This window comes from Trematomus bernacchii, unplaced genomic scaffold (genome assembly GCF_902827165.1).
Source record: "Trematomus bernacchii unplaced genomic scaffold, fTreBer1.1, whole genome shotgun sequence".
Taxonomy (NCBI): domain Eukaryota; kingdom Metazoa; phylum Chordata; class Actinopteri; order Perciformes; family Nototheniidae; genus Trematomus; species Trematomus bernacchii.
This window is the reverse complement of record NW_022987739.1, coordinates 20138968-20162492: the sequence shown is the minus strand read 5'-3', so window position 1 is coordinate 20162492 and position 23525 is coordinate 20138968. Positions and strand designations below refer to the sequence as shown.

The 23525-nt window shown below is 41.4% G+C and overlaps 1 protein-coding gene across 1 annotated transcript in view; it reads right to left on the bottom strand.

Moving 5' to 3' along the window:
* The window catches only part of LOC117495256 (regulator of G-protein signaling 8-like), a 39162-nt gene extending 31617 nt beyond the window's left edge, over nt 1-7545 (bottom strand). Inside the window, exon 1 of the mRNA XM_034146406.1 lies at nt 7352-7545. The gene's annotated coding sequence lies outside the window, so the exon portion shown is untranslated. The remainder of the gene's footprint in view (nt 1-7351) is intronic.
* Between the last annotated feature and the right edge of the window lie 15980 nt (nt 7546-23525).

Below are 23525 nucleotides of genomic sequence, written 5' to 3'. Positions count from 1 at the left end.
ACTTTGAATACAGTATGGCAGGAGTTTTCAAAGTGTGGGAAGTTGAGCCTCCCCTCAGAGAACATAAGAACAGCCGTGCCCCTACTATGATATTATTATTATTATTATTATTATTGTTATTGTTGTTCCTATAATGCAAGGGTATTATTATCCAGTGGAATGCCCTTACCTACTGGCCTAGTTAAATCAAAGTGGTTACTTTTTTTTGGCTGGGCAGTGTAGTTTTACACACCGTCTTATTTGACTTTCTCAGGACTTAAAACAGTTTTTTGGGGGAAGACCCCTGCAAAGAAAAAAATATATTTACACACGTAAGGTCATCATCTTAACAGTTGTTTATGCTCATCGAGTCATCCGTGAGCAGAGCATCAAGTTGGCATGCATATAACAGCTGAATGCGACGATTACCATCTTGTTTAGCAAAACGCCTCACAAACTTATTAAGATCTAAAGCTTTAGTGCATTTTGATTCAATGCTGAGTACAGCCAAACCTGACAGTCTCTTCTCTGTCATTGTAGACCGCAAATACCTCATTCCTTCCGTCTACTTGGGTCCGAATGCGCTGTCCCATTCAAATGAAATCGCCGCCAATCACATTTCCTCGCTCGCCCCAGGGCCGGGGGAGGGGCTACAAGGCTCGCGTCTTGTGCTGCATTCACTTATACTCGGACATTAGGGATTTTCTCTCAAAATGTCCGATGAGCCACAACTTTTATTTCAAAACAAAGCTGCCAACTGGGGTGGCAAGGCTATTTTTAGGGTGGCAGTTGCCACCCCATGCCACCCCGGTAGATCCGCCCCTGCTTGACCGGTACTTGCTTTTGATCAAAGTCAATGCGGAAAACCCGCACTCACACAGGTAGGCGGAGGTGAAGGGAATGAGCACTTTTACAGCCTTTTTGGCGATGGGGGGGAACTCGGTCTCCACAGACAGACAAAAGTGTGCAAGTGACGTTTTCTGCCAGACGCTGTCTCCTCTTTCACTTTAGGTAACTTCACTAAAAATCGATCCATGTTGCCGCTCGCATAAAGTTAGCTGAAGTTAACTAGCTAGATTTCACTGTTTCTTGGTATTTTTTTCTCACGCTGTGCCTCCCCTGAAGCTCTCTGGCGCCCCCCGGGGAGGTGCGCCTCACACTTTGAAAACTGCTGCAGTAGGGCATTCTGCATGTCCACACTGAAATCTAATGTTTGCAAGATTTCTGTGAATTTTAACATGCAAAATGAATGCAGGAATGGACCCTGTACGTCGGACTGTCAAACTTTGGCTACGGTTACATAAATTAACCGACAAAATAGTTTGTATTAATTACTTTCTTTGTCTCTTGAGTTACCATGTCCATTGGGGGAGGTTATTTCCTGGTTCAGCAAAGGGCGTGGCCGAGCACTGAGGACTCATAAATACTGTAAGGAGCCAATTGGTACAGATTGGGACAAACCACCTGCTTCCATGTTAAAGGGGGGATGTCCTTTGTGTATTATGTTACTATTAATTATCCCTTGGTTTCAACTTGGTTTGGCCAAGCCACTATATAGGTTCCTTGGTTTTTCATTGTAGAAGGTCAGTTTGTTGAGTTTACTGTACACCTGTTAAGTTGATGCCATTTTCCGTTGACCTCTTTTATAGGTCTAGTTTTTAGAACTTATTGATTTATGATGTTTTCTGTGGACTTTTGGGTAAATAAAAAACCCAGTCTATTTAAACCACTCCTGTGTCCTGTTGCCTTACTGCTTGGTCCCTGACAATTGGTCAGCAGCTTTCTTCGACATTGAGTTTCTCAATGTCGAGGAAGGCTGCTCCAGAGCCACTATTTCAAGGATGCTACGTCATGGAGTCTCGCCGTAGAACTGTTCCAATGTCCAGGATGCTTGGAATCCTACCGAGGCCGGCGTCCTTCGTTGCGGGAAATTTCGAGGCTGCACATTTATATCCTCCGCGGTCTTAAAATCCCCACAATGCTTTGCGCACGGACCAATTCCCCAAATCTTTGGCGGAAAATGTAAGGCTCTCATATGACGCACACCTGCACACTTGCTAGCCTGTTCCATTCTTTGTTCTCCGAATGCCAGGAAGGATTCTTGCCTAGCCTCTGATGGACCTGACTCGGAAGACATGTCTTACCAAGGAAGCGTCCTCGACATTGAGAAACACCCCCAGTTTCTCTCCACGAGCTACAGAAGCGAAATGCTTGATGGGAAACGACTCGCTGGTATATCGAGCTGAGCGCTCATTGGTGGTGGCGAACGCAGATAAAGTTGAGCTCGAAAATCCTCCAGCATCATTGAAGTCTCCGGTTTGGGAACATTTTTGGTTTCGCAGTTACGTACAAGGATGACGGACAAAGACAGGTGGACCGAACCAAAGCTGTTTGTCGGCATTGTTCAACTAACATTGGTTACGCGGCTGGCAATACATCAAACTTGCACACTCATTTGAAAAGGCATCACCCGAACGTGAATATCACCGGTACCAAAACAAAAAAGACTGAAGTGCAAACCCAACTCCCACTAGCATTTAAGCCTCCACCACTCGCAAAAAGTTCAGACCGAGCCAAAGCTATTACAAACGCCAAATATCCTTATGTTGCCATGTTAGCAAAGCGCTACCTGGCTGTATCTGCTACCTCTGTCCCTAGCGAGAGGGTGTAAAGAAACATGAAAATACAATGACAAGCAAATCATAATGTCAAACTGGCTGCTTAGGTACTAGTACAGTAAAGTTCAAATACAGATTATTTCAGTTCATCGAAATGCTGCACCTTAATGTTTATTTTATTATATTTTGTATTTATTTGAGTGAATACATTATTCACAGTTTAATAATAATAAAAAAAAATAAAAAATTATTTTATGTTTTGTGATCATTTTTTCTGCTGTACCGAAAACGTACCGAACCGTGACCTAAAAACCGAGGTACGTACTGAACCGAAATGTTTGTGAACCGTTACATCCCTAGTAGTGATATAATAATTGTGGGATTTCTACTGCATCCACTTCATCTGCAATGAAGAACGCCAACGCAATTTCCGCCATCGCAAACCGAGTCAAGCCGACTCCGAGCTGTCTGACTTCAGGCGAGCTTTTTGAGACCTCCCCCGGCTGCAATCGGCTATTCTCGTCTACTTTCGAGGCGAGCCGCAGCTCATCTCAAACAAGCCTATTTTTTCTGTTGACCGTTTTTGTCCCTATAGTTTGTCGTTCGTTTTTGTTTATTAAATATTGTCAGACTATATTACTTCGGTGTGGACTTTCTCTTTGAAAACGCGTCACAGCCTATAGCCAAGCTTAGCCTCTCGGCGACTCAAACTGGACTGGGAATTGAGCCGCCACAATAATAATAAAAATTATGATTATTACCTTACTTTTGTCTATTCTTTTTTCTCTGTGTTGCGTTTTTAAGGCGCAATGCCAAGACACATTCTTTGTATGCTTGCATTGGCTAATGAAACAGATTATGTAGTATTGTAATCTCTGAAGGTCATTTTGGTCACTATTTCCATAAAACTAAAACAAATAAACCAAAAAAAAAGCTTCTATATATTGGGCCTTGAAAGTGCTCTCTGAAACTATACGCCTGGGATGGCTTGTGACCATGAAATGAGAAAATGAAAACTTTGCCATAGAGGTACACCAAATACGTTGTTGTAAAGGTCTTGACCTGGAGAGTAACATATGTCAGTATGAAGATTCCACATGGCTCCTGCTTTGAAATACTGACCTTGGTGCATGTTTGAAGGCTTATAAGACATGGGACATACTGTTATAGAGAGCTCTTGACCTCAACTATCATGTGAGTATAGTCAAAACAGGGGGCACTGTCAAATATGGTTAAAATGTATTTTGACCCATTTCATAATTTGATATATAAAATCTGATTACAAACATGTGTTTACCATCCCCTTAAACCCTCAGTGTATTCTTAATTCAGTATTTATAACTTCCAATTTTAGGAAAAACACTAATATATTTAAAAACTACAATTCCCTAGAGCCACGCTATGCAGCTTGGTACAAATCAGCACCACAGTTGTAGTTCTTCCAGTTTGCAAAGACATAGGGTCTTCAAAATATATATCTACTAAGTATATAAAATATCTAATATAGCCAAACTAGTAATTACACTGCATCAAGATTATTAAGAAAAATATGTTGGTTTATTTAAGATATTTTAGCTATTCTAGAAATTGGGTTTTTCGGTTGTTTCTTTCTTTTTTGGTTACTGTGATCTTCTACAGTACATTGTTGGTTACTGTGATTATCTACAGTACATTGTTGGTTATTGTGAATATCTACAGTACATTGTTGGTTACTGTGATTATCTACAGTACATTGTTGGTTACTGTGATCTTATACAGTACATTGTTGGTTACTGTGATTATCTACAGTACATTGTTGGTTACTGTGATCTTCTACAGAACATTGTTGGTTACTGAGATTGTATACAGTTGGGACGTTACTACTGATATTTTTAAAGTAACTCCAGAGGTACTGACATTTTTGGTTGGAAACACGGTATTATACTCGAAAATAGTATACAGTAATTTACTGTGCACAAACACTGTAAATAACTGTGGATTTCACAGCCATTTTTTACAGTGTGGGTATATATTAATACTGCCCATTATGGACACAAGCAATTTTTACCCATTTATTAATTATATGTTTTAAATTTGATAACACCAATGTGTTTCTTACCCCCTAAACCTCCAGGGGTGTACACAGTTGAATACTGGCAACTTCTAATTGTGTGAAAAACAAAAACGTCTTTTAAAACGTGCCATAGAACATGTTGCGAACATAGGTTGCGAAACACAATAGCCAGCATGTGTAGTTCTGGGGGGGGGGTGGGCTGGACCCATTCGAGTCCAGTTTTGGATAGTCTGCCATGATTTCATTCCATTTCATAGAGCTGTCTAACGCTCGGCGTAACCTTGGCACACTGCCACTCCAACATCCAATCACAGAACTTGAAGATTAATAACGGGGTTTGTCAAGAAAAGGGACTGTAGTCCCAAACGATAGCTGAGGATTATGGGTAGTGTAGTGTCTTCGGCCATCCTAAACTCAGAAAAAACTATTCGTTTCTCCGAATCGAAGGGGGAAAACACAAAAGCATTGTACACAATTTAAACCAATCAATGTTGTGTAATTAGCAAGGCTAAACTGATGTTTTTAGTTGATGAGTACTGCAGATTACTATGCAAACTTCGAGACCGGAAATACTGTTTTCACCCCAAGCTGTTGCCTGGCAACGCAATTCTGTTGATAGTTATTTCATATCGCAACGTGCATTGCGGCTAGAACATCCAATCACCGAGCTTCAACCATAGCTGAGGATCTTGGGTAATCAGTTCCGTGGGTGTGTATCGCACGTCTGTTTCCGGTGACTTTATTTTGAACTGCAGTTCCTGAAGGACGGCGAAAAAGCCCGATATTATAGAATTAAACAAATCAATAAAAACAAGGATAATTGTGTGTTATTGTTGAGTAAATAACAGTGTGTTATTTAGAAAAGAATAACAAATTAGAAGGAAAAAAAGATTTAAAAAAATACAGATTTCAGTATTCTGAGGCTCTGAGCCCCATTTATTTTCCTCACGGACGGCAAAAAAAGTCAGACATTATACGATTTAAAATAAAAACAATAATCGTGGCTTGATATTGAGTAAGAAAATGTTTTTATGAACCACACAGCTTCCGGTCTTCCAAGACCCGACCGGACAAAAAGACGTGGTGCAGGCATGAAACATACTACCATATAGAAATACATTGCTTTTAAAATCGTTCTGTGTGACACAAAAAAAAGGGGAAAATCGTGTTGGTGAACACGAACCAATAGATTAAATGTCGTGACTATAACACGAAAGGCCGTGAGACTGGGTTGGCACAGCAATGTCACTGGATTATAATTTATCGATAGAGCTGCAACAATAAATAAACTAATTTAGTCAATTGAGAAAAAAAAAATTATTTTGATAATCAGTGAAACACAAATGGCAGAATTTTCTAAACCAATTGGAATATACATGTATAATACAAATATGTTTAAGCCTTGTTTATACAGCAATACTTATTTATTTACATGGGTACAACTTTTCCTACCAACACAACATGTTCATGTTGAACGTGTGTCCAAAAGTGGACTGTAAGTACACTATATGTTATTTGTCTTTGCCTAAAATAGCTGTCTGTGGTAACTCATGCTAATTAATCTCATGTTGTAATGTATTGGTATAGCAAATGTTTAAAAATAAAAATACAAGACATTTTGTGGGAGAAAGGCTTATTTGAGAATTGGTGAGAAGATCAAGATACCACATAAAATAAAAAACGATTTCACGTAGCCAGCTAGCTTAGAACAAACACTGCAATCAGGAGGATAACTTAGTCTTGCTCTGTCAAAAGGTATAACACATCCTCCTTACATTGCAAACTATGGCAACAGTGCTGACAGAGCAAAGTGATAACTTGTGTGAACCAAAGGGTGCCTGCTACACTTCTGCGGAAATGTTGTGGGTCGGGATAGCGTGATCATTGGTGGCCGCCTATTTAGCGCAATTCAGAGCAATGACTAGCCAAACAGGTACTCCTGCACGCATTGGTATTAGATACGTAAATAAAGCACAGAAGCTCTGATAACAACACACAGAAGGGTCACTTAATTTACTGCTTTGGATAAAATTACTCTGCAACATCTTAACATGGCAAATAGTTGTTTGCTGCTAAATAACCTTTCTGAATGTCCAATAGATTACTATGACATGGTTGACATACAAAGGTAGGGTAAGTAGGAGTTGGTAGGTTCAAAAGTCAAACATCTGAATGTTATGGAAGGGTTTGGGTGTACCTCAATCATAGGTGGCACTTGTGTAGGCTTCAAAGCCCAGCTCCAGCTTTGATTGCTGTGATGACTGACATTTGCTAGACTGAAAAGCCCTTGGAGCTTTCAGCATCAAGGCAGAGGGAGGGTTTGAACGGATTTCTTATAGGTCTCACAATAAATGGGACAGAAAGCATGCGTGGAAAAGAGATCACTCAGGTAGACATGTGGACATGCAGCCAGTGTACACAAACATCATTAAAATTAGCTGGATTTTTGGTTAACATTCTTATGCAGCTTGTATTCCTCTACTCCAATAGTTTGATTAATGTTTTCCTTATTAGCCACATAGATGTCATCATTCCATTAACAATGTTTTCATTGATGTAACCATAAGCTCTATTCAATGCAGTAGATCATAATCAACCTGTGAACCTTTTAGGAAAGACCCACATAATGCATACGAGCTCTGTGTCTAGAGCAGAATTACATAACTCTTTGTTATCTAACAAATGAATATGGATCCTTTACCTTGAGTCTTGTGTGTGCGAGAGATGCTGGACTCTTTCTCCCCTTCTTATTTATCACAGCCTATCCCCAAGGTGTGTTTGGCAGAACGCAGCCTTCGTCTAGCCAATGCTGGTGCGTTTTTGTATGTATCTGTGCAGCTCGGAACCGAAGATATCTAGTGTTTCTGATGCCAGCGAGTGGGAGCTACACACGGCATGCTCATTGGCGGGGGGAAGAGAGCAGCAGAGTTGGATAGAGCGAGAGGCAGAGGGGGTGGATTCAGAGAGAGACAGAGGGGGAAGAGAGCTTTGTTTGCACAGGGAAATCTCCAAGGACAACCCAAGCACATCTGTGAAGTGGAGAAGCGGCGCTCAGTGATGTTGTGGTTGAAGAGATGGAAACGTGAATGTGAAGTGCAGAAGGACAGCTGGGGATGGATGCAGCGGGGTGTAAAAAGGTTGAGATCTGGGGACATATATTATATAAGTAAAACCTCAACAGGGAATTTAAATGATTTGTATAAGACATTGTTTTTTCCGCCAAAAGAGCTAGTTTAGCACAACTGAATGGCTTGCACACAGACTTTTTTCAGGGTTTTTGCTGTGTAAATGTGATATTTGGTGTTATCCACTGAAAGAGTACAAAGCCTTTGAAATGGTGTCTTTTTTCACTGTTTTATGACACATTATATAAACTGCACTACTAATTCTACGGTGGCCCGGAAGTGCAAGACACCACAGCATTTCACAAAACACCACAGCATTTCAGAAAACACAACAGCATTTCAGAAAACACAACAGCATTTCACAAAACGCCACAGCATTTCAGAAAACGCCGCAGCATTTCACAAAACACAACAGCATTTCACAAAACACAACAGCATTTCACAAAACGCCGCAGCATTTCACAAAACGCCGCAGCATTTCACAAAACACAACAGCATTTCACAAAACACAACAGCATTTCACAAAACGCCACAGCATTTCACAAAACGCCGCAGCATTTCACAAAACACAACAGCATTTCACAAAACACAACAGCATTTCACAAAACGCCGCAGCATTTCACAAAACGCCGCAGCATTTCAGAAAACACAACAGCATTTCACAAAACACAACAGCATTTCAGAAAACACCACAGCATTTCACATTGGACGGAAAGGGTATTCCTTTAGGGAGAACACTTCTTGTTTGTGATTGGACAGAGCCAGCCAGAGAATCTGTAAGAGTAAGAGTCTGTATGACGCTGTTGTGAGTGTGGACGGAGCAGCTACAGGTTAGTTTAGCCTGATCGATCCGCCCCCTCTCCAGCACGTCTTGTTTGAATGACAGGACTAAACACTGACAGCTGCGGTGAAACTCGAGCGATTAGAGCGATGCGAAAAAACCATGAATTAATGCTTTATTAATTCATGGTTTTTAAGGGGCTTATCTCCATGTAAATACTATGGTAGACTACCCAATATTCGCATCGCTCTAATCGCTCGAGTTTCACCGCGGCTGTCCGCTGTGTTTGCTCCTGTCATTCAAACAAGACGCGCTGGAGAGGGGGCGGGGCGTATCTCCATGTAAATCCTATGGGAGATACCAACTACAACAAAATGAACTATTGACCGTGATTTAATTGTAATACACGTTTCAAAGTGATGCCGAAGTAACTACATACTGATACCGGTTAGTAAAAACCATGAATTAATGCTTTGACAAGTCTGCAGACAAGACGGCAGGCGAAAAGCTTTTAAAATGTGTTTTTTCTGAATGGAATCGGATCCATCAGGCTAAACTAACCTGTAGCTGCTCCGTCCCCACTCACAACAGCGTCATACAGACATAAATAAAGCAGCGACTTTATTCGCCATGACATAGACAGTCTGTGGTTTGTACTTGTTTAACTTTTGTCCAGTTTCTGAACAGATATGAGGAGCTGTGAGCTCTGTGTGCTAACACAGCTAACGGTTGATGTGTTGGGACATGTTGCGGTGTCAGGTGCTGACCAATCACGAAGCGTCATTTCTTGACTGGCAGCAAAAACAACCAATCACAGCAGTGCTTCTCTGGCTGGCTCTGTCCAATCACAAACAAGAAGTGTTCTCCCTAAAGGAATACCCTTTCCGTCCAATGTGAAATGCTGTTGTGTTTTCTGAAATGCTGCAGCATTTTGTGAAATGCTGTTGTGTTTTGTGAAATGCTGTGGTGTTTTCTGAAATGCTGTTGTGTTTTCTGAAATGGTGTAGCGTTTTCTGAAATGCTGTTGCGTTTTCTGAAATGCTGTTGCGTTTTCTAAAATGCTGTAGCGTTTTCTGAAATGCTGTTGCGTTTTCTGAAATGCTGTAGTGTTTTCTGAAATGCTGTTGTGATTTCTGAAATGCTGTAGTGTTTTCTGAAATGCTGTGGTGTTTTCTGAAATGCTGTGGTGTTTTCTGAAATGCTGTTGTGTTTTCTGAAATGCTGTGGTGTTTTCTGAAATGCTGTGGTGTCTTGCACTTCCGGGCCACCGTAAATTTCCTATCTTAAACTGCACTGTAAACCTTTATTCATGTTTTTTTTCTTTTAATGTTTATTTTATTATCTTTGCTTTTTAATGACTGTTTTTAAATGCCATTTTCTTAATGTCTTTTATTTTTGTAAAGCACTTTGAATTACCCTGTGTTGAAAGGTGCTATATAAATTAACTTGCCTTGCCGTACCTAATTTGAAGATGAATGACAGGTGTATTTGAATATGTATTATACCCAAAACACCTAAAAAGAGGAATGAGGAGGGACTAGAACATTTGTAAATAATTGGGCAAAACAAAGTATTTTACATTTAATCGTTGTTTATTTCGGTATAAAAGCAGAGACAAAATTTGATTCACTGCCATGAGTGCAAAGAGAGACCTTATGTAACACAGCATCCACAGTGGAAACATGCAAACTGGCACACAGAAGGTGACATTAAAAAATAACAACATTAATATCCTTTTTACAAGCGAGCAAATAATTTGTTTGCCTCTCATCTGTGTTAGTGTTACGAGATAAAATCAAAATTTGAATATACACAAAGCGAAGCACACAGGAATTGCAATCGCAACTTCTTTTGCATGCACCCAAAAACATGATGGAACATGATATGCGGCAAGCTACAGAATAGCAAGGAATAAAGAGGAAATGCAGAACATTAATCTTATTGCATTCTGAAAAGGAAGATATGATCTGCAAGAAGCTGAGAGTGTGGAGGAGGCGGCCTGGCAGAGGACGGACAATTATTGCCACTGAATAGACAACCAAGTGTTACATAAAAACACACACACAAACATGCACACACAGATGGAAAGTCTGTCCTCCTTACACTATCTCCTCCTCAATTTCAGGCACGCACACACACATGTACAGAGTTTAATAGGGTGGGGTGGTGTTGCAAATGTTGTTGACAGCTTGATTAATTAACACCCTCCCTCTATCAGAATGGTTTTCAAAGACAAAATGAATATCTGAAAGTATTATATGTTAGAATTTTTCCAGGAACCATCGACTTGTCGTGGTGGACAGGTTTGGGTGAACCTGGGGGCTGTGTTGTCTGGAACCTTGTGTTCCTGGTAGGGTCTCCCATGGCAAATTGGTCTCAGGCAAGGGGCCAGACTTAGAGTGGTAAACCGAAGACCTCATGCAAAACAACATAAGGAGTGAAGTGAACCGGCCCGGAGGAAGTCTGGTGACCCCGTCTGGAGCCAGGCCCAGAAGGATGACTCATCAGCGTCTGGTGGCCAGATTTGCCACGGAGCCCAGCCGGACACAGCCCGAAAAAGCAACGTCCGCACTACCTCCACTTTTCCGTCCTACGGGCCAACAACCTACGGGAGACCTCGATGGGATCAGCTGCATTGCCAGAAGGATGGCAGTGAAAGTAGAAGGTCTCCACGGGCCAGACCCGGGTGGCCGAAGCTTTCTTTGGGGACGGGGAACGTCACCCCTCTGAGGAGGAAGGAGACAGAGCTTGTGAGGGAGGTGGAGCTTTTTAGTTGGATCTGTAGGGGCTCAGCCCGACACACAGCGGCGGCTCTGGAACCTTACCCCTTGATAGGGGTTGGACCCTATTTTTCTCCGGAGGTGTGAGAGGGCAGGCGGGTGTTGGGATACTAACAGGTCCCCGGTTGGGTGCCACTTTTTGGGAGTTTACCCCTGTGGACAGGAGACTGAATGCTATGGAGGGGGGAGACTCTGCTGTTGTATGTGCCTTCTTGGAGACCATGGAAAGAGTCCTGTATTGTAGAGATGGCAAATCCGGATCATTTTACGGACTCAGGGTCTTCTGAGTCAGTCATTGAAGAGATCCGGATCATACGAGTCATTTGAGTCATATGAGTCAGCATGACCAAGACCGTAGAAATCCTATTGGTGAAACCGAAAAGTTGTTGCATTTCACGAGCATATTATTATTCCATATATTTTGAATATATATATATATTTGTATATATATATATATATATATATATATAATATCTGCATGTATATTTTCTATTTCGACATGTATATTTTATTTTTATTTCTATTCTTGTATATTTTGTAGTTTTGTTTTATTGTAAAATGCCTTTTATGCTGCTGTAACAACAACAATTTCCCAATTTGGGATCAATAAAGTACTATCTATCTATCTATCTATTAAACTGACGTTATAATTAACCTCCGCTACACAGTGTATTTTGCTTTAATAAAAAATGTTGATCACAAAAAAAAGGGTTATTTTGCGATTTGGCAAATCTGAGTCTGCTCGTGCATGAGGACGAGTCTGCTGGATCTGCTGCTATATACGGCTCCGAGTCCGCACGAGTCTGCTCTGCTGTGTGTTGCACACACAGTGAGTCAGGATTTGCGAATCCGAGTCTGCTGTGGACTCGTGCATGACGACGAGTCTGCTGGATCTCTGGATCTGCTGCTATATGGTTACGGCTCCGAGTCCGCACGTGTCTGATCCGCTGTGTGTTGCAGCGAGTCAGGATTTGCGAATCTGCGAATCTGCGAATCCGAGTCTGCTGTGTGGACTCGTGCATGACGACGAGTCTGCTGGATCTCTGGATCTGCTGCTATATATGGCTCTGAGTCCGCACGAGTCTGCTGTGTGTTGCAGCGAGTCAGGATTTGCGAATCTGCGAATCTGCGAGTCTGCTGTTGGAGCCGTCGGCTCCTCTGAGTCCCCACGAGTCTGCAGGAAGTTTCACTGATCCGCGTCCCCTCCCCTGAGCCAAACGATCACTTCTGGCAGCTATCCTGTATACTTGCTAAAGGGTAGGTAGATGGACTTGGGGTACGTTGTAATGTGATTTGACATGTTATAAAGAGAGTAGCGAGTGACGCAATTTATAGTTTTAATTTGTACGTCACACCAAGTGTGGGACTCAAGGACTCGGGTTAATGGAGAGGGGAGACTCGTCATGACCAGCTCATTTCTAGGATCCGGGTTAATGATCCGGATGAATCAGGACTCGCCCATCTCTACTGTATTGGGCTCCTGAAAGGGACTCCTTAGTCTTACTGGGAGACTTCAGCGCACATGTGGGCAACGATGGAGGCACTTTGAGGGCCGTGATTGGGAGGAACGGCCTCCCTGATTTGAACCTGAGCGATGTTTTGTTTGTCACTCGGGTGAAGAGAGGGGCGGAGTTGTCAACTGATCACCATCTGGTGGTGAATTGAGTCGAGTGGCAGGGGAAGCATTAGGACAAACGTGTAGTTCGGGTGAACTGGGAACGTCTGCAGGAGTCCCAAGTCCAAGGGGCGTTCAATTCACACCTCCAGCGGATATTTTCAGGCGTCTCTCTGAAAGCTGGGGCAATGAACCAGAGTGGGCGGTGTTCAAAGCCACGGAGGGGAGCCATGGTCTCAAGGTCTTTTGTCCCTCAGGTGTTCGGGCAGTGGAAGGAACACATTGAGGAACTCCTGAACCAGACAAATCCACCCTCTATGGAAGAGGCAGATTTGGAGGATGATGGGGGATCAAAACCAATCTCCCAGGAGGAGGTCACTAAGGCCGACAGAGAGAAGAAACGGAGACCAAACCGATTTCGAGCCAAAGTCGATTTCAAAAAAGTCTTCCGTCCACACGAAACCGCGGAAAAACCGCTGGAGACGCTGTAGTACAGTACATATGCCGGGCCTGTAAGTGGCGCTGTACTTCTGCCACAAAATACACCAAAAGCAGCGGATTAGACCCCCCGAGCATGGTTGCCATGGTTGCCTGGTTGCCCTTCTGGTTATTCTCCGCGGTGGATTTAGCAACATGTAGTTAATGTAGTTCTCCATGTCCACTTGTTGCTGATGGTTGTGGTAGAGGAGCTGTATATCTTGCACTAACATCTGTATCATGGTCAGTAGCGTCTGGAGCACGAACGCAACCCTTTGATCCGCCATTGTTGTTGTTGTTGGCGAAACGCATCAGCAATGACGCGGGGGTGAGCAGGAGAGGTGGGGAGAGGCGGGGCTATGGCGTCATCGATTCAGGAAATAATCGTATAGGGCAGGGGTGGGGAACCTTTTTCCTCTCAAGGGCCATTTACATTTTTTCAACATCCTCCGAGGGCCGTACAAATGATTGACCTCTGCTTAAAAATACTAAAATCACAGCCCATTCATTTTGCCTTTCTTTCATGCTGTGCAAAGAAAAAGCAACCTCTTAATCCAGATATCTTACCATGACTCGCATATGCATTCACATGCACGGTTGTGGCATGACCACCAAAACAGAAAGATATGGACCCAAGATGTGTGCAAATGTATTTAGTATCTTATCCATGTGTACATGATTTAAGTAGGGGGTGGACCTAACATCCTCTAGGGGGTTTGGGATGCCTCCCTCCCCCGGGAAGATTTTCTTTTTAAATGTTGAAGTTAAAACCATCAATCTGTGCAATTTGAGAAAATTAAGAGATCTATGGGTACATCTCTCAACACCCATATGAAACAGAACTGTAAGCATATTTTCTTTTTCTTTATGGATATTTTACAAATCAATCAACTTTTTTTTACTGTCATATAGTATTTTATACCCGTTTACTTTATTCTCTTATTTTTTTATAACTATAATGATCATATAAAGATGTGCCTTTACCTTACTGGTTGTAGAAAAAGCTTCTTATATTCGTTAGCATAGCTAGCTAACCAGATGCTAAAAACAACAAAGTTATTGACTGTATGATCAGTATGACAGATGAACAGATGCCACTGGGCTTACAACTAAAGATACAGCCACGCAAAAAACTGCGGCATGTGTACGGCACGGCGTTCTGGTGCTCTCCGGCAGAACTGCACCCCTGTCAGACGAGACATATACCACGTGATGACACGTTAGGCTCGTGTTGTGTTCAAGGACCCTGACCTTGGCCAGGAAAAACAGGCACTCGCTTATTTAATTATTTGCGGTCTAGATTTCTTTAAAATGTTTTTCTTTTTTGCACGTGTTTATAAATTACCTCGAGGGCTGTATCAAATGGTCTCGCGGGCCGTATACGGCCCGGGGGCCGGAAGTTCCCCACCCCTGGTCTATACGATAAAGAACTTTAGCGGATACAACTGAAATCGTCTCCGTGTGGACGGGGCCTAAGGTAGTCAAACAAATCCACAGTGGCAAAGTCCCGGGGGTGCTGAGATCCGCCCCAAAATGCTGAAGGCTCTGGGGCTAAAAGGGGGGTCAGAGGGTTTGTGCCAATTATAGAGGTTTCACAATACTCAACATCCCCGGGAACGTTTACTCTAAGGTGCTGGAAAGGAGGGTCCGGCTGACGCTCCTTTCCAGGCACGTTCCCAGGGCCTCTGCGACCTGACTCGGGTAAGCAGAAGAAGATGGATGGATGGATGAATTTTATTTTGAAATTATTATATGATACAAATCATATTCATTATATGATATGATGGTATTCTTTAAAGGGGACCTATCATGCGAAATGCACTTTTTGATGTCTTTTATACATAAATATGTTTCCCCGGTGTGTCGGGGAACTCACGCAGCGTCAGAAAATAAAACCCTTTCTCTTTTCCTCCGTACCCAAATATTTTAAAAGCGGGGGTACAACGAGCGGATACAGATTTGCTGCCGATCTGACGTCAAGTCGGCGGCGGACCCACAGAAAGTTGCTATCAGAAACAATGCCTGACGTGTTTTGGACGTAATATTGTCTCTATTTACATTAGCAAGCCTCGCTAACACTTAGAGCTAACCTGTACTGGAGAGCACGTGTTTAAAAAGCAGGAAATAAAAAAAGAAACTCACCTTGTGATAAACCCGCAAGAGAAAAAGCATTTGAGCTCCATACTGTTTCAGAAATAATCCTTCATGTAGTTTAGAACAGGGTGGCGTTTTATCACAGCAGAATTGAACTTTATCTCCGGTAGAATTCTGATCAGGCATTAGCTCCGCCTCCTCTTTTTTTTTTTTTTAACCAAGGACCCAAAATCCACGTTTCTCTAATGGCGTAGTTTCCACTACACGGCCTCGCTCGGCCTCGCTCGGCATGGCTAGGCCTCGTTAGGCCTTGTTAGGACCGGCTCACTTTATGCTGCGTTTCCATTACAGTTTAGGAACTGGGGTAGTAACTATAGTAACGCAGTGTAGGCGGAGCCGTGACGTCATCTTCAATGAGAACCCCAGAAAAACAACACAGCCGTTAGCTGTTAGCACTCAAGCTCACAGCTCCTCATATCTGTTCAGAAACTAGACAAAAGTTAAACAAGTACAAACCACAGACTGTCTGTGTCATGGCGAATACAGTCGCTGGTTTATTTATGTCTGTATAGGCCGTTGTTGTGAGTGTGGACGGTCGGAGCATACACTGCGTTAGCTTAGCCGATCTCCATTAGACAACACGCATTTGAAAAGGTTTTTCGCCTGCCGTCTGTCTGCAGACTTGTCAAAGCATTAATTCATGGTTTTTACTAACCGGTATCAGTATGTTGTTACTTCGGCATCATTTTGAAACGTGTATTACAATTAAATCACGGTCAAATATGTTCATTTTGTTGTAGTTGTAGCCCCCTTGCCAGCGATTCTCTCTCTAGTTTAGCATACTCAGCCCGACTCAGCCTGGTTGTTCCTGGCCCTAGAACCACGATTTTATGGGGCCAGAAAAACTGTGAATTAGGACCCGCTAGCCGGTACTAGGCCAAGTGGAAACGCAACCAAAAACGGGCCGCTGACGTCACAGCTCTCTTAAACGGGGCTCCGCGCTGCAGTGGAAACGCGCCATAACAGGGCTGCAAAAGAGGGGTATGAGCAGTATGAGGCATGGCTACAATGGGTGATCTGTTTGGTATTTTAAGCAAAAGACTTCACAGACATGTTTTGTATAGGTATGGCCCTACAATATCATTTTCCAATATAGCATAATAGGTGCACTTGAAATATAATATGTATTTAGGATGAACTGATTTGTCAGATTTTATCAGTTAGTTTTAGCAATAAAGCTTTTGGTGATGCCAAAGGTAGAATGAATGTATGTGAAATAATTAGTTAGCATTAATGTGTTTATAATTATTATTCAAAATGTGACGCATCAGTGGGTTTACACATTATTTTGAGAAATGTTTTGAAATGTTTTCAATCATCTGGTTTAAAGCATATTGAAGCATTATCAGGATGTTGTACGATGTGAACTTTGAAAGAATACAGTAAAGTACAGTGTGCTTTCTTTCATGTTCGCAATGATAATATTTTATTCCATTCCAGAAATGGTAGCCCATTTAACAAATTTGCACAAAGTGACTACAGTACACATTATGAACTAATGATTATGCAGCGTCTCTAGAGGGTTTAACATGCCCTCAACAGCCATGGTTCAACGAACTACATCAAGCATTCCTTATGGTTATTTCCCTAGGGATTCAAGTGCAAAACACAGTCTTGAAAATAAACAAACATATGCTGCATTTTCGTTCAGGATTGCACCTGGCCTTAAAGCAAATTAATAAAATGAATGAAACAAAACAAAACAAATTACGGTAAAACATTCTTGGTGATGCACTTCAAAACAGAAAGAGCCGAGAGTGCTTGCAACTACGTTTTGCACAATTATTTTTCTCTGTCATCCAGCAGTGAGCAGAAACCGATGCTATGCGTAATTCAAAGCCCTTTCAAATGCGAGGAAGCAGGCCACAAAGGGAGAGTGATGAAAAATGTTCGCCCACATTGTTGCTCAGGGATGTGTGACCTTCATGACGCTGCAGCTGCTTGTATTGTAGGTTTCCCAGTCAGACAGCGCTGTTGTCTCTCTGGGTGACAAATCGGAAATCTACCGGAAGCGAACATATCACAAAATGTTACCTCATCTACAAATGAGTCTCTCACATTGTCTGACATTCAAACTGCTCTGTTTGGCCGAACTCATACAAATGACACTGCTCACGGTCTGAATACTAGACATTTGCGAAATAACTAAACTAACTTACTAAAGTTTTTGCACAGTCATTCGTGATTTCCAGTTTATGAAACTACATTGATACTCTAACTTTTCCTCTCCTGTCACCATTAGTTTTAAACTTCATTTATTTTATAATCTTTGTGTTACGGCAAAGTAACATTTCCATCAGCCTTTGCTGTACTGTTTTTACTGCTAATGGGCACATTTTTAGCATGTCAACAAATTAAACTAAGATTGTGAACATAGCGAATACTATACTGGCTAAGCATGCTTGCATCATTGTGAGCATATTAGCATGCTGACCTTAACATCTTTTCACTTTAGCTTGGAACCATCATCTCTCATGTTTATTGCAGGTGGCAAATCATTTTTACACACAAACATTAACAAATTATTTGACTAATAAAAAGATTCAATAATCCTGAGCTAATTTGTTCAATATTTGAAATGAGCATTGCTAAATGTTCAGTGTTATACAACAATGCAAGTAAAATAGTTTTCTGTGAATTTAAATTCAAATTCAATGCAAACAGAAGGGTAAGCTCAGCCATTTCCAGGGTTAGGTCTATACCCTGCTATCGCCAGCCTTCAGCCAATGGTACACCTAGACTTTCCAAAAAGTGAATCCCCAGGTCTAAATATTTTATATATTCAGGTTATAGCTACCCAGGTCACTCATATTTTGTAATGCCATTTTTGCTTTGGAAAATATGTGCAATACAAGCAAAGAAAATCCGTTTTTGGGCTACATCTATATCAAGCCCCCTTGCTACCCGGTGAAATCAAATAAAAGCGCTGGATGCAGGAAAATCTGAGGAATGTATGGCTTTAATCAACTTCATTGACAAACAAATTGAACATCTACATAAAATATGGCAGATTTCTCTGTGTGGTTTTAAACAATTGTATCATTTTAAAAGGGTACTGATGTTAACAGAGTGTATGCATTATTTAAGGTTTTTGGGTGGAGAGGACTACACTTTTGGTTTATCAGGAACACTGATGGGATTAACACCATCCGTGCCCTTCTCCAGAGAGCATTAGACAATTTAAGAGCGGGTAGAGGATTAAAGAGGGAGAAATAGCTCAGTGTTGCAAATCCTGTCATTTTTGTGATTACTTTAGATGGAGGACTAGCTCTGATGATTAGCAGAAACAAAAGTGCTACAGCTCACTTCCCCTTGCTTCTCTCACATACCAGTGAATCACTTGTGTTAACACCACATGATAACAACATGTCATATTCACATATAACATCCCCAATTAGTCTAACCTGTCATGGAAGGTTAATTTCAACACAGTCTAAGGGCGTTCTGTTTATGTAGGCCACAATATCTAGTGGTGACGTTATATATTGTGAAGATTGAAAACCCACATGCCAAATTGGTGCCTGAATCGATACTTGAGTAACGGAAGTGAGCATGCCCACACAGTGTTTGATCACCATTTCCTTAAAAGGGGTGTACAGACTGCAGGATTCCCCCTACGACACCAGCAGGTCATCAGCATATTAGTTGATACTATTTCCGGGTTGTTACGATACGATATACTTTATTGTTCCCATAAGGACATTTGTTCTGGACTCCGTCCTGCAGTTCCGCATACATGTACATATACAAACATAGTGGACATTAAGACATATCATCAGTCATACACCGTTAGAACAAACACAATACACAGACGCACATACTGACAATGGCACAACCCTCATGGCCAACATTTAAAAAGTACATTTCATTACATTTGACTACATTTCATTTCATGTGAATGTTAAGAAGCTTAATCGACATAGGTAGGAATGAGTGCTTATAGCGGTTCAGCCTGCTGCTGGGAACCCTGCATCTTCTACCAGAAGGTAGGAGCTGGAATTCTGGGTGGAGTATCTGGGTGGGATCAGACACCATTTTTTTTGCCTGTCTGATAATGGACTGCTCGTATATGTTTTGGAGAGATGGGTGTTTTTTAACCCCCATAATTTTCATCGCAGTCTGTACCAGGCGAGCGATCTGTGACTTTGACTGCACTGTCAAGTTACCATACCAGGCAGTGATACCATACCTCATGATGCTCTCCAACACTGCATGATAGAACAGTAACATGAACTTCTGGTCGACTCCGAAAGCTTGTTGAATGAATAAAGATCAAATCATCCAAACTGTCTAGAAATAGAAATCGTTAAGGACACAGTGACATTTTCTTCCTGGATCCTGATTTGTCGAACCATTACTGTACGTGCTAATTGCGTCACGCTCGAGGTGTATGCGTCATCGAGCATACGTTTCTCCATCCCAGGCAGCCTTTTTACATGAAAATAATAAGGAGTGACTGTGGAAGACGTGCAGGGCGTCATCAGAGCTTCTTCACTCTCAGCAAAGGTACATCTATTTCAGGACATTATAGATTGGGAACTGATGATAATAAAAGACGAGTTGAGGTTTAATGGCTTGACCTTATCAAGGGCCATGAAAAAAGGGAAAGACTCTGTGGAGTTCTTTAGCATGACTCTTCAGCAGGTTGACCCCACTCAGCGGTTCTAGAAGTAATGGAATGTTGGCGGTTCTAGTGTTAATCTCAAGTTTGACATGTTGGTTTGTGAACCCTGATGATGGTTAGATGAGTGCCTTGCATGGTAGCTTGCTGCCTTTTGTGTGTGTGTGTGTGTGTGTGTGTGTGTGTGTGTGTGTGTGTGTGTGTGTGTGTGTGTGTGTGTGTGTGTGTGTGTGTGTGTGTGTGTGTGTGTGTGTGTGTGTGTGTGTGAGTGTGAATGAGGCAACAAAGTTAAGCTACTGAAACAATCCATTAACTTAATCCCAAAATCTACTGCCAGTAATAATCTGGAATCGATGTGTGACATTTTATGTCATTTCATGCATTCAGATATGAAATAAAAAAAGAAGGTCAGAAACAATATTCAAAACATTTATACTGATCCATCAAAGAAATGTATGTTTGACCAAGTTGAAAGCCAGTTATGAGGTTGATATTAAATGTTATCTTCACAGGGTGCTTAGTGAGAGTGACATGCACAAGCTTCCTCAACAAAAAAAATCATAAATAATAGGGACCGCACCTGTAGAGTCATGGTAGTGTTGACTCATATCCCTCTCATGGGAAATGCCCTGGCTGTCATTACTGACCACCAGTGGTGTACCGTGGGGCTTTAGACAGGGCCTTCAGTAAACAATTGAAAAGCACATACAGTACACACACTTTACACCTCTCTGTTCCAGCCAACGCAGCCATAATCAAATAATGCGCACATTATGCCAAACAGTCTCTCAACAATACAACAGCTGATCAACAATCACAACAGTAAGCTAGATAAGGGTGGGTTAGATGCAGACGAAATGTCCCAACATTGATCAATGAAGTAATCTATTATTAAACTTGTGTCATTGTGCACTCTCACGTCGCTCTAAAATTATGCGAATAGTAATGTACTCACCCGTCATTTGTAAATAAAGTCCATGCTACGAAGGAAGTTCATGACAGAAGTTTAGGATAGCTCAGGACATGCTGCTAGGCCCAGGGGGCATACTGTCATTGAACATCAACATCTGATTGGTTGATGAATCTGTCCCTAATGCTTATTACCAATCAAATACTGTAGGTTGTCATTCAACAAAAGGCTAGCAGTATCTGTTGTGCTGGCCCCCACCAACTAAAATAACTGTGAGGTGTTTAAGTGACTTTTTGATGTAGGAAATTCCAGTTCAGCCTCAACAAAACCTTACTTAATTTTGTAATTTTGAGGATATTATACTATTAAAACGTATAACTAAATATTCATGAAAAACATACACTTTATTTTATTGGTTACAGGGCCAGGAGAGAAGGCCCTGCTGGCCCTAAGAGTGCTCCTTTAGTGATCAGTATTGAGTAAACCATTGTTTGAGCCTTTAGAGCCAAGTAGTAAATAGTTCAATCAAATGTAATAATCCAACTGGTATCTAACAAGTGTGAAGAAGAGGCACTGCGGCAGCAACACATGCTGGCGTTATAGCAGAGGTGGGGACTCGAGTCACATGACTTGACTCGAGTCAGACTCGAGTCGCATATTTTTGGACTTGAGACTTGCTTGACTAACATTGATAAAAGACTTGACTTGACTTTGACTTGGTATTCATGACTTGAGACTTGACTTAAGCTTGAGACGGATGACTTGAAAGGACTTGTCTGTTTAAAATTAAATATTTGCGTTTGTTTTTGTAGTGAGATATTACGTTTAGTTTTTTCGAAAAATGTGATTGGGTGATTATAGCGCCGTGCGCGCAAACCTGGCAACCCACTCGGCAGGAGCGTCAGTTAACATGGCAGCGGCTAGCGTTACTCCAAAAATAGTGAAGTTTGGATTCAAGGATTATGTTGTCGATGACGCTAATAAGAAGAGAACAGCGGTATGCAGGGTCTGCAGCATAAAGATCAGTGACACGACCACCAAAACATCCAACTTCATTCGTCACTACAAAAAAACCCACAGAGAAAGGTGCGTGAATGTGTTGTGTTAGCTAGAAAGCTAACGTTAAGTTTAAGCTACGTCAGACTTGGTTTCAAATCGATTAAGCATTGCAAAGAGAAGACAAAACGGTAAATGAACACTAGAACCGCCAAGGGATTCATTTTGACTAACCCCGATACTGACGGGCTGTCAGGAGAGGGAGAGAGAGAGAGAGGAAAAGAGATGCCTCGTTTATTTCCCCTGTGTTATTATCAGAAGTTACTGTAAACTGTTGAATAATGTAGTTCATCTACTTTTAGTAGTTTGTTTAAATGTTTTAATTATGTTGTTTTTGTTTGTAGAAGTGCATCATTCCTTGATTTATTGTAAAATGAATCTGAACTTTTTGATCTGTTATGATGATAAACTGAAGCAATTTCAAAATTAACCCAATTAACTGAGTTTTAAATCGTCCTACTTAGTTTATAAGGAAATTATGAAGAGGAACAAATGAAATTATTTGAAAATGATATCTATGTAGGTGCTGACGCTGTTGGCGGTTCTAGTGTTAACAGAAATTTAAATTAAATATGTGTAATGGCAAATGCCATATATGATTTTCTTACCTGGATTTCTGCCTTTTTGAACAGACTTTTTGACTGAGTCCTAGCTATATTGTCTGCAGTTCTAGGGTTAATATGATTGTCATCGGTCTAAATTAGATTTCAAATGATTAACTGTGTATGTAATGAAGATCATAGTGTGGGTTAAATCCATTTTCATAACCACTGTCTTTTAACTGATTTAAATGGGGAAACTGGGCTTATTCATCAGAATTTCGTATGACTTAACCTGACTTGACTTGACCTGAGCAATGACTTGACTTGACTTGCTTGACTCTCATCACAGTGACTTGGGACTTGCTTGATACTTGTAGGTCAAGACTTGAGACTTGCTCATGACTTGCACATGTAGGACTTACTCCCACCTCTGCTCTTAAGCCCTGAGCCTGTTTTTCAGGTCTCAGGCTCGAAAATGACATTCCCAGAACAAATGACCATATCTTCCCTTCTAAAAGGGTTAAATTAATAATCTTTATTCTCAAAGTAATGATAAACCTGTGAGTTGGATGTAGAAAAGTCAGAATCAATATAGATGTTTTTTATTTTAAAGAAAATTCAGATTTTACATAGTAAAAAACTGTAAATTATAGTGTCCGTCCACAAATTCTTTTTTACTTATAGTGAAAACTACCCTTGGATGATGGGTTAGTAGACTAAAAGCTTTAGGAATCCAAAGTACAACATATAGTAAGTACCCTGTATCAAGATTGATGCAAAATAAGTGACATTTTACCTTTTTAGAGAGATTTAG